Raw genomic sequence first — 13,022 nt, forward strand, 5'->3', positions numbered from 1 at the left:
TTGTGAACCATCTCTTTCAAGTCTACAAGACTACATCCGGTTATTCTTCCCATCCTTCTTTCTTTCATTTGCTTTTTCACCATAGCAACATCCTCCTTTCGACCTGCTACATCATAGACATTCAGTAGCAAGGAGAAATGTTCTTTCCTTCTGCTCCACTCCGATTTACCAATGTTGTAAATAATTTAAGCCCAGCCTCTGGTTTTCCATGAATACAATGCCCAAAAATCATTACATTCCAGCAAACTAAATTCCTAGCTTCCATCCTTTCAAACACTCTTTGCGCTGCATCTACCTTCTGACATTTACTATACATAACAATCAGTGATGTATCAAGAATCAGATTAGATTTTTCTGAAGTCCTTATGATGAAACCATGCTTTGAACTTCCTTCGTTCAATCGTGCTGATTTACCATAGGCAGTGTGTACACTAACTATTGTAGTATCACTTTCTCGAAACCCCCACTTCTTACCATTTGCCTAAACAACTTTAATGAGCAGTCGGGGTTTTCACCCTTTGAATAACCACTGATCAAGATATTCCAAGAAGTCACATTTCTCTCAGTCATTACATCAAACAGTTGATGCCCAACTTGCAAATTTCCCACTCTTACGCACCCAACAACCATTGAATTCCACAAATCAAGTCTCTTTGAGATATTTCAGCAAAAACCTTCGTAGCACAATCTATAAGTCCAAAACAACCATACATATGAATCAAACTATTCCGCACTGGCAATACAAATAAACCCCATTCTTCACGACCAAACCTTGGCACATTTTCTCTGTTTCAATACATTCCACCTTCGAGCAGGAGCCCAAGAGAGGAACAAAGCTATAACTATTTGGCATAAACCGATTTTTAATCATATTAAAATAAAAAAACTACAACTTGTTCAGACATATTACTATTGGAGTATGCTTTAACAACAACATTAACACAAAAAGTACCAGGGTTGACAATGCATTTAAAAAGCAAAATAGTGTAATCTATATTTCCAAAATTCAAAGAATGTTTTAGAATCCTGATTGCCCAAAATGGGTTGCTGAAAAAAAGACTAGAAATAATCAAATGGGCTTGGATTTGAAACAACTGCTTTATGTTTTGGCACGTTTTTAAGAGAGAAATCGTTCTATCTCCACCATAAACAGAAGAAGAAGTAGATAATGAAGAGAAATTGTAAGGGTTGCTGGAGGATAGTAGAAATCTAAGTCTAAAGAGTTGTCGTGTTAAAATTTTTGCCATTCATTTGCAATTTTGTTATTAGAACTGAGACTTTGTAATCGCCAATAACGCATTCCACTATTTCTTGTTAGCTCAGATTTGATATTGAATCAGTTCAACTTCAGCAAATGAGAAAACAGAAAAATAGATGTATAAATTACATTAGAAGTTAGTTTTATAAATTTTCTAATTACTTCAGTCCATAAATGCCATCAACTGATCAACATATATTGTTAAGGCCAAATTACTCTAGATTTTGATAGGATGACTACCTTTTTTATGATTCTATTTTTTTATGATGCGATTGTGGAACACATTGCTTTGTTGATGAGTACATGCAACTCTCTTTCGTATCTTTCTGCATCATAGATTGATAAGAATGTGCCTAGGGTCTTGTGATTATGAGAGTTAGATCAATAAAATCACTCTGTTGGACCTTTTATGTGGTGGTGATGTTCTTATAACATCATCTTTGAGCTGAATGATTTTTGATTATCTGATACTTGACAGGAGAGACTGGAAGATGTTGAGAAGGATCAACGTGAATACACACTCGATGAGGAGGACCAAAAGTTGCAAACTGCTATCCTGCAAAGAGAACCTTCAGTACATGAAACTATGGTTCTTAAAAAGACTTCATCATCTTCCTACCCAAACATGGGGTTTAATGAAGCATTGAAAAAGGAAAATGAAAAGCTTCAACGAGAATTACAAATATCCCAAGCTATTATGGATTTTAACCAGGTTGAAGTGATTCAGCGTTTGATTGATGTTACAGAAACTGTTGCAGCAGGTCCTCTTCCAGAAGAGAGTTCACCCAAAAAACTTGCTAAGAAAGTATATAGAGGCTGCACAATTAATCAATATTTAAAAAAAAATTTCTAAATATAAATTATTTTTTTAATTATTAAAATCGATGATAGTATCCAAATATTTTATTTATGAAGCTAATTAATTACATAATATAAATTATCCGAAGGAACTTTCATAATATAAATTATAAAATAGGTGGGAAATATGTTCTCCCATTTTAATTTGTTTAAAATAACTTTTACAATAGTATGTGCACTTGGTTTTAATTATATAATTGAAGAGTAATCCTATATTTATATATATTGTATATATTTTTATGTATAATTAATAATATATTATTATGTAATTAAACAACTTAAAATTAAAGATAAAACATGAGCTAATTTATTATTAAATTAAGAATAAATTTAGTCAACAATAAGATGAAATTACTGAACAAAATTAGACTTAGCGTTAGCCACCATCTTGTCAAAAAATAGGACTGACTTCAACTTGTGGAAACATGTGATTGATGATTACTGAACACTTCAAATTTTGCTGAGTACACTCATTTGGGGAAGAACTGCACCCATTAGCCCCACCAAAATTGTAAATCTTATTCGGAAGTTCCCATCTCTTTCTCATGCAGTTGTGGCTGCTCTGACACAACAGTCACAAAGCTTGATTTCTGCATGATGACTTTCGTTTCCCTGTCCCCCGCAAAAGAGCATTCCAATTTCAACTTGTGAACCATTTTTTTCAAGTCTACATGACTACATCTGGGTATTCTTCCCATCCTTTCTTTCATTTGCTCTCTCACCATAGCAACATGCTCCTTTCGACCTGCTACATCATAGACATTCAGTAGCAAATAATAGTAAGAGAAATCATGAGGATCCATGTTTATCAAAGTTTTTGCTATTCTTTCCCCTAAAGCCAAATCTCTTTGGAAACGATATGAGCTGAATACATTGACCCACACCAATGATTCTGATGGCAATTTCTTGTCTTCAGACATTTTCCTTAAGATTTCCTCAGCCCTTTCTATAAGCTCTGAACCAGAGTAAAGGTTTGTCAGGCATCAATAATGTGCAAAATTTGGTTTAATCTTATAAAAATCAATCATTTGATTGAAATAACTTCTTTTTTCTGTCAATAGTTCTGCTCGTGCAGAAGCACAAAAAACACCAATGAAAGTGATTTCTTCTGGAGAAATGCTCTTTCCTTCTGCTCCAGTCTGATCTGCCAATGTTGTAAATAATTTAAGCCCAGCCTCTGGTTTTCCATGAATACAATGCCCAAAAATCATTGCATTCTAGCAAACTAAATTTCTAGTTTCCAACCTATCAAACACTCTTTGTGCTGCGTTCTACCTTATTACATTTACTATACATATCTATCAATGATGTATCAAGAATTAGATTTGATTTTTCTGAAGTCCTTATGATAAAGCCGTGCATTGAACTTACTTCCTTCAATTGTGTTGACTTACTTCAGGCAATGAGCACATTAACCATTGTAGTATCACTCCCTTGAAACCCCCACTCTTAACCATTTTCTTAAACAACTTTAACGAGCAACCAGGGTTTCTACCCTTTGAATAACCATTGATCAAGATATTCCAAGAAGTCACATTTGTGTCTGTCATTATATTAAACAGTTGATGCGCAGCTTACAAATTTCCCACTCCTATACACCCATCAACCATTGGATTCCACAAATCAAGTCTCTCTGAGATATTTCAACGAAAACCTTTGCAACGCAATCTATAAGTCCAAAACAACCATACATATGAATCAAACAGTTCCACACTGGCATTACAAAATCAACCCCATTCTTCACGGCCAAACCATGGCACATTTTCCCTTTTCCAATACATGCCACCCTCGAGCAGGAGCCCAAGCGAGGAACAAAGCTATAACTATTTGGCACAAACCCATTTTAAATCATATTAAAATAAAAAAACCACAACTTGTTCAGACATAATATTATTGGAGTATGCTTCAATAACAGTATTAATGCAAAAAATACCAGGGTTGACAATGCATTTAAAAAGCAAAATAGTGTAATATATATTTCAAAATCTGAAGAATGTTTTAGAACCCTGATTGCCCAAAATGGGTTGCTGAAAAAAAGACCAAAAATAATCAAATGGGCTTGGATCTGAAATAGCTGCTTTATGTTTTGGCACACTTTGAAGAGAAATCGTTCTATCTACATCATAAACAAAAAAAGAAAAAGACAATGAAGAGAAATTGGAAGGGTTGCTAGAGGGTAGTAGATATCTAAGTCTAAAGAGTTGTCGTGTTAAAATTCTTGCCATTCAATTGCAATTTTGTTACTAGAACCGAGACTTTGTAATCGCCAATAACACATTCCACTATTTCTCGTTAGCTCGGATTTGATATTGAATCAGTTCAACTTCAGCAAATGAGAAAACAGAAAAATAGACGTATAAATTACATTGATGGTTAGTTTTATAAATTTTTTAATTACTTCAGTCCATGAATGCCATCAACTGATCAACATGTATTGTTAAGGACAAATTACTTTAGATTTTGATAGGATGACTAACTTTTTGATGATTCTATCTTTTTATTATGCGATTGTGGATCACATTGCTTTGTTGATGAATACATGGAACTCTCTTTCGTATCCTTCTGCATCATAGATTGATAAGAATGTGCCTAGGGTCTTGTAATTATGAGAGTTAGATCAATAAGATCACTCTGTTGGACCTTTTATGTGGCGGCGATGTTCTTATAACATAATCTTTGAGCTGAATGATTTTTGATTATCTGATACTTGACAGGAGAGACTGGAAGATATTGGGAAGGATCAACGTGAACACACATTCGATGAGGAGGACCAAAAGTTGCAAACTGCTATCCTGCAACGGGAACCTTCGGTACATGAAACTATGGTTCTTAAAAAGACTTTATCATCTTCCTACACAAACATGGGGTTTAACGAAGCATTGAAAAAGGAAAATGAAAATGAAAAGCTTCAACGAGAATTACAAATATCCCAAGCTAATATGGATTTTAACCAGGTTGAAGTGATTCAGCGTTTGATGATGTTACAGAAACTGTTGCAGCAGGTCCTCTTCCAGAAGAGAGTTCACCCAAAAAACTTCTTAAGAAAGTAGAGAGCAACTATTCTGATGCTGATAGTGGGAAACATCAATTGTATAATTAGCAATCTCCTAAAAAAATTGATTCTCGCATGACATCCAGGTTATATATTCTTTTCTGCTTCTATGTCTCTTCGGTTGAATGTGCATTATAGTTCATTAATAGTGCTTATGTTAACATTTGGGGTAGTCTGAATATTCTTATATCTTTCTTATATCTGATCTATAATTTGTGTCAGTGACATAATTTTAACATTCCGAAAAGTAACTGGACTATAGACAGGATAATATGGTTTGAACTGACACACAGGATTTAACTAAATGTGACTACTTTTATCTCAAGCAGTTGGGACTCAGGTAATGCCTGCTGGAGTTTAAATGAATTCCTGTTGTCCTTTAGCATCTTTTTGTTTGCACGATAATAAATTCTGATATTTTAACTAGTATAAAAAAGGATGCTGAAAAAAGTTGGATGCCACCTTTTCTGTTCAGAAACACATCTTCAGTTTCATCAGGGCAGGATCTGCTGTCAAGAAGGGGCTTTTATCAGGACGAAGAGTGGCATACTGTTCTGCTCGGCTGTTGTTCGGAACCTCTTCTGTGTATGTCCTCTCATGCTACTGATCACTTTAAATGATCTTTTGGAAAGTTATATTTTATTATTGTATCCATAAAATGATCTTTTTCATGCCCACTGCAGTTCTTTTTTAGTTTATCTATATTAGTTGTATCATTGAGATCTGGAAATATGCCTTTGTTTCTGCATAGCTAAATTAATGCACCTCCTACTAATTCATGATAGTGAAGTCTACCCCTAATTTTATTTTGTATCTTGTGACTTAGGTCACATCTTGTACATAATAGACTGAGAAATATCCGAAATTGCAATCTTGTACATTCCAAATATTTGCTTAGTGTCTGAGCAGCTAATCTCCACTGCAGGTATAAAGACATTATTCTATCCTTGTGGTACATTTTCAAAGATTGCAACTGTGGCAAATAACCGGCACGTGTAAGTAGTTTCTACATTCCTAACATTTGGGTCAGTTGAAACCTCATGGTTGCTTATCCTATGTTCAGATGTGATAGAATTAGAACTTTGGCATCTAGGCTCGATCTGCTAGCTTCAACATACGTTTGGCTCTCGTTGTAGGAGTTTTTCCATTAGCTGTTTTGTTAATTATTTTGTTTGCTTGTGCAAAATGTTACTCTAAAGTTTAAACTTGGAGAATTCTGATCATGTTTGAAATTTTCTGCTACACTGACAGCTTAGTGTATTCAGATTTCCCCTTTTAAAGTGCAGGTTAATGCTGATGCTCTGACCTACTAAAAAGAAGTCCTTAAAGATATTCATACTAATCTTTTACCTATAATGTACTTTAAGCCTATTCTTGTTACAGATGTTCCATTTCTGTAAAATTACTATAAATTGCTCTAGATGCTTGTTGGACTGCATGGTTATTTAAGTGACAATTCTTTTCACAACCTTCTTTTAAATTATCTGGTAGACTAGGTAATCAGACCATGATTTTATCCTCAGTGTTGGTGATCTAGCATCATCTTTTGAATTTGAATGCACCAGTGAGTACATTTTGGCCCAGAAGAATTTGAAAAACTGAGGCCAATTATTAACTGTGTAAAATTGTTGTAGTCAGGATCATTACATTTCTGATTACTGTTGGTTGCCAATTTTTTTCTGAAGATGTAAATCTGTTTAGTGGTTTCACTGAAGGACAAATTAGATTTGAGGAATTTTCCTGACTCCTTATATCACCACGTGCATCTCAGTTAGAAGTTCTTTGTTTTTTTTTTGAATCTCAGTTAGAAGTTCCTAATTATTTTTTTTGGTACTGCCTTTACAGATCGAAGACTTTGGTAATCAATTATGGAAACTAGTGATTCTATTTCTGGCAGGCTTCTGATGTTTTTTGACTTGCACAATCTAGAAACTTTTAGTATGCAATATTTTGATTTACTGGAAATAGATCACAAAATGGTGATCCTGTCTAGACGCTGCAATTTTTGTGTGTTTTTTTTTCGATCTTAAAGGGTGTGCTACAGTGTTACGCTAGGTCAGGCTGGCTCATAGAAATATTGGTGACCAATAATTCTCTTAGTACACACATTTAATCTAATTTTTTAATTTTTTCTACATTCTCTTTTAATTTTTTTTTATATTTTCTTCATTCAATATTTCTATTTCAATCTTAATTTCTCCCTACATATTCTTCATTCAATTTTTGTATAAACTTTTGTGTTTGACTTCTTATTAAAAAATAAAATTAAAAAAATAATTATTATAGTTTACTAATATAAAATTTCTTTCATATTAATACAATTAAAGATCATAAATTATAAGTCAATTCTCTAAATCAAATTTTATTTATATTTTCAAATTATATAAAATCATTTTCTATTACTAATTAGTATCCAATTAAAGGAAACTTTTTTTTTATCGGTAACGTTGTATTCGACTTATTTTCTTTAACTACGTTTTCTTGGTTTACTCTTGATGTTTGAGATCTGTGACAACTGTTGATTGTATATTACGCCATCAAGAAGAACTGATAAGCTTGTGTGCATGACTTTCATAATTTTTGTTGTACCTGTTACTTACACCATTCCCTTAATGTCTATTAATAATATAGTTTTTTTTTTTTATAAAATTTTGTTAGTTATTATTTTTGTTTAAAATATTTTGATAATAAAAAAACTTAATATGCTCTAAACTTTTTTTTATCGGCTACATCACATTCAACTTATTTTCTTTAACTATGTTTTCTTGGCTTACTCTTGATGTTTGAGATCTGAGACAATTGTTGATTGTACACTACACCAACTAGAAGAATTGATAAATTCATGCGCATAACCTTTATAATTTTTGTTGTACTTGTTACTTACACCATTCTCTTAATATCGATTAATAACATAGTTTCTTTTTTATTTTTTTAATTTTGTTAATTATTATTTTATTTAAAATATTTTGATAATAAAAAAAACTTAATATGCTCTATTGACTAAGAACAAGTGTAATGTAAACACTGTAAGAGTGACAATGTATTTGATATAATGTTTACATTACACCCATTTATAGTTGTCCTAATTGTTTAAATATTTTTTTCGTTTAGAATTTACTAATTTTTTTTTATTATCAAAATATTCTAAAGAAAACTAATAATTAGCAAAATTGTAAAAACAAAATAGAAACTAGATTGTTAATTGATATTAATGCAATGGTTGCAATAGTTTATGAAAAATAGTTGTTCTAACTCAAGTGTTAGATAAACCAAAAAGATATAGTTAGAGAAAGTAAGTCAATCGTAACGTCATCAATAAAATAAAAAGTTTTTTTTAATTAGATATGATAATTAGTAATAAAAAATGATTTTATATCATTTGATAATAGAAATAAAATGTGATTTGGAGGATTGATTTGTAATTTGCGATATTCGGTTGTGTTAATTTGAAAAGAAATTTATATTAGTAAATTTAAATGAGTGTTGTTTTAAATTTATTTTTTTATTAATATAATTAATGGGCAGGCCGCCTAGCACAAATAGGGCCATGCCATAGGCTTCGCATTATATGCGGGCTAACCCGACACTAAGACCCCTGACTGTGCCAGTCTTGGGTTCCGCACTGTCCACTATCAAATCTAATCTTGTCGCATGAATCACGTGATTTTTGGTTTTATTGCTTTTTCTTTCCTTATCAACATAGCATTCCTACATGTTTGAAATTCAATCTTTGGCTATAACCATTTGAAAGCTCACACATTAAAATTTTGGTTTCATGTTTATCAGCTTCTGCAGAAGCATGTAATGAACTCATGGCATACTCATTGATATTATCTTGCTGTTGTTACACTTGCTGTGTTAGAAGGAAGCTTCGTAAGACATTAACCATCACGGTATAACTTCTCAGTGCCTGCAAGATCATGATCTCTCTGTTAGTACAAAATAGATCAAAAAAATAAACTTGCTGAATGCTGCTGTTGTTGTCAATTTATTCTCCTATATGTGTGCCTCACTAAAACATGGTTAACCATTGCAACCCATTTAGCACCTTGAAGATTTATAGGGAACATTGAATCAGCATAAAGAATGGGAAAATCAGAACAAAAAAAGGTGCTTATAGCAGAAATTTCAAAATCATGTATCTTGCTGAAAATTGCACCCCAATGTTCTTCTACTTGCAAAGCATCAGGATGAGTGTTAATAGAAGATTTAGTCCCCATATAATAAAATCCTAACGTCCAAATCTTGATTTTTAATTAATTTGTTTCAGCATATACTCTGCTATTAATTATCTCATCCTTTCAGGGGGAGGGTTTATTGATGATTTCTTGTCACATATGATGTGCTGCTGCTCTGTTGCTGCTGTGCTCTTGTCCAAGAATGGCGAGAAGTGGAAATCCGCGGCATCTATGGTATGTGCCATGCTAGGGCTTGACTTCTTCTGATAAAATGTTTGTTCTGTTCTTGATCCATCATCCATATTTCTGATACTGAGAACAGGAGCTTCAGTTTTTCAGTTTGATGAGACCAGGTGATGTTGTATCATCTGTCTTGGAGCTTCCTTATGCCCTTTTGTTTCATGGATTTTTCTGACTTTTTCCATGTTGGTAAAAAACCAACTTGTAGGTCCTGAGAAGAGAAAAATGAGCCCCCCAACTTCACAATTCATGGAATCATAATGAGCAAAAGAAAGCTCAAATTAGCTGCTGCTAGGAGACTCCTCCAACTTCAAGGAGCAAATATAGAGGTATCGACCAGCTGCCACTGTCATATAAAACTTGTTTTGAGAATGCTTCTCCCTATGTACAGTAATCTCCAGATTTCACATGGTGTACTATATACTAATTTCTGTAAGGTATAGTGTTGTTTGAGTTAATTACTTGGTTTTATGCACTCATGTTGACTAAACATTGACTCCGAATTTCCTTTGATTACCAAACTCTAGGTATCAAGTATCAATGGAATGAGGAATGGCTAGCCCCAGAAACTAGGGGTATTTAAGCTTGTGCCGGTCACCAACCCATAAAGATTCTCCAATTTCTTCTTAAATTAATTATTAGTGTCTAGATCTACTCTTTCTAGAAGCTCAACTATATATTATAATTGGATGAATGGTTGAAGTAGGAAGATGTGCATGACCAAACATACACTTTGTTATATATATATAAAGGCCGGCTTTGGTGACATTTTAAGTTTCTGGAATAATAATGGAGGTTGGTTGAATTTTGAAAATGACACCAATTTCTTAAATAATAAATATAGGTGGTAAATTTGTTATAATTATTATTTCTACTAAGGTCTTCCACTACTAGTTAAATGATCAAAAATGATATCACTATTTTCCCATTTAATATTTGCCCTTATTGGCCAGGATATATACACGCACTTAATTTGCACCAAATAAGTATATTGAATATTTTCACCATGTTTGATTGGGTTGGTGTAGGCCCTTTTTGTTCTTGTGTGTGTAGAAATTGGAAGAAGGTTTGAGTCTTTTATATTAAATTTAGATGCTCATATTCTTCTAATTAATCTATTAGAAAAATTAGACAATGAAGTTACATCATGGGAAATAATTTTAGACATTATGAAAAATATTTATATGTATGTGGATCCTACGATGCATTTTGCAGAAGATGGTGTAGGTCTATTTTTAAGGAAGAAAATGTATGAATTAGATAAGGAAGGTTGGGGAAGTTGACAAGAGTAAGTGGAGTTTCGAAATATGTTGAATTGAGTAAGGGACAATTTTTATAAAAGGGGATAATTTCATCTAATATTCATCTTTTAACTACAAAAAATATATCAATTGAGTTTGGGATTATTGTTATATAAATACAGTAAAAATTATTTAGATTATAAAATTATAAAATTAATTAAATTATTTATTTCTGGTTTTCATTTTATTATCTATATTATTTTCAAATATATTTTCCATATTATTTGATGTTTAGATTAAAAAAAGTTTCATAAAAATTAAAATTATTTTGACTTTTTTTAATATCAGAGATTGAATTAGTAATTAAATTACAGTAACATAATATTATTAAAATTTTTTATTATTTGATAAATTAAATAAATTAATATAAATAATTAAAAAACATGTATACTGCAGCAGGATAATCTTAATCACACTTCTCTAAAGAGTTGCCATCCAACAAGAATATGATGATTTGCTCCAGGAAGCTTATGCATGCTCAACTAAGCATTCGCATGCGTACAGGCTAGGGGTGAGCAAATTACCCATTTAGAGTCGGAATTGTTGTATGCCAAGTGATTGATTTCGGTTCTTACAAGAACCAAATAAAATAGGGTAGGTTTTGGGTAATAAAGTAAAGGAATTTGCAAGTTTCGGGACTGGTTTAGTTCATTGCTCTCGTGACCAAAACTGACTTGATTCTCTTATTCACATTATTGGGTTGGATAACTGACGCAACAATTTTAAATAAAAAATTAAATTAATACATAACATAACCTATTTCCTATTCTTTCCCATTCTTTTCTAACTCTGAGCCACCTGCTTCGTTGCTTCTCTCCCAATCTCTGTTCTCTTGAGCTAGTTAATCTTTAGGTGAGAAGATGTTCCTTCATCTTTAATGCTTGTTGCTTTCTTCTTGTTTATACCTGCATTTTCATCTAGGTATTTTGTTTTATTCTTTCTGCTTAAACTTCTCCATGATTAGTTGTTTTAAGGATCAGTAAATATGATATGTTATTTCTGTTGTTATTGGTGGCTTTTATGTTCAGATTATTAGTAGAATCCGATTACTGGATGTTATAGTAAATTGTTGATGTTTATGATATGGAAGATATATATATATATATATATATAGAGAGAGAGAGAGAGAGAGAGAGAGAGAGAGAGAGAGAGAGAGAGAGAGAGAGGTTTTGGGTAGGAATCAGAACCTATAAGGCTAATTCCTACTAGGAGCTGACCTTATAGGTTCCATGTTCTAGTTCTTATTTATGGAAACCGATCGATTTTGGTTTCTGAAAATTTTACAAGGTATCAGAACCCGCTCACCGCTAGTAATGACTACTACATTTAGCTTTTAATTTATGGCAGAAGGACTTATTCCCATCCAAAGTTTGTTGCATTCCCAAATCAATATCCATTGAATATTGCAAACCCAAACACCCACTTTTAGGCAGTTAAAACTAACCCAATCAGTTAACATTATTTATTTTCCCTCATAGATTTAAAAAATTAATAATTTTCCTCTTGATTAAACTTTGAAATGTTATATTTTCCCCTTAGGTTTTCTTTCTTTTTCTCCCTCCTTTTTTTCGGTGCTGTCATTGGCCGACTTCTCTCTCCCTCCCCTTACTGGTATCAGAAACCATAACAAAGTGTTTTTCGTCTCTAGACAAAGAGAAGAAAACGATTCATCTTCGTCCAATGACAAAAACCACTTTGTTATGGTTTCCAACGTCGGCAAGGGAAGAGAGAGGAAAGTCGGCTAGTGATGACGCTAGAAAATAGAAGGGAAAAAAAAGAAGAAATCTTGAGAAAAAATGTAATATTTTAAAATTTAATTTAGAGGAGAAATAGATAACATTTTATTATTTTAAATATATTTTCACCTAAAAAGATGATTTCACCCTTAAAATTTAATGGTTCCATTAGTTTTAACCGTGAGTGTTTGGGTTTTCAATACTTAATGGATATTGATTTGGGAATGCAACAAACTTTAGGTGGGAATAAGTCCTTTGGCCTTAATTCAAAGTTTTATTTTATTTTATTTTTTGGGTAAATGGCCTTAATTCAAAGTTGAACATATCAAAATCTATTTCAGCTTCATTGATGGACCAACTTATATTTGATTTTTACTTCTTAAATGGTGATGAATTGGT

At 32.4% G+C, this 13,022-nt stretch overlaps 1 pseudogene; it reads left to right on the plus strand.

The window, feature by feature from the left end:
• Positions 1 to 1,627: 1,627 nt before the first annotated feature.
• Positions 1,628 to 10,084, plus strand: LOC123227841 (annotated as a pseudogene).
• Positions 10,085 to 13,022: the final 2,938 nt, after the last annotated feature.

The sequence above is a fragment of the Mangifera indica genome, chromosome 1, assembly GCF_011075055.1.
Source record: "Mangifera indica cultivar Alphonso chromosome 1, CATAS_Mindica_2.1, whole genome shotgun sequence".
In the NCBI taxonomy this organism is placed as follows: domain Eukaryota; kingdom Viridiplantae; phylum Streptophyta; class Magnoliopsida; order Sapindales; family Anacardiaceae; genus Mangifera; species Mangifera indica.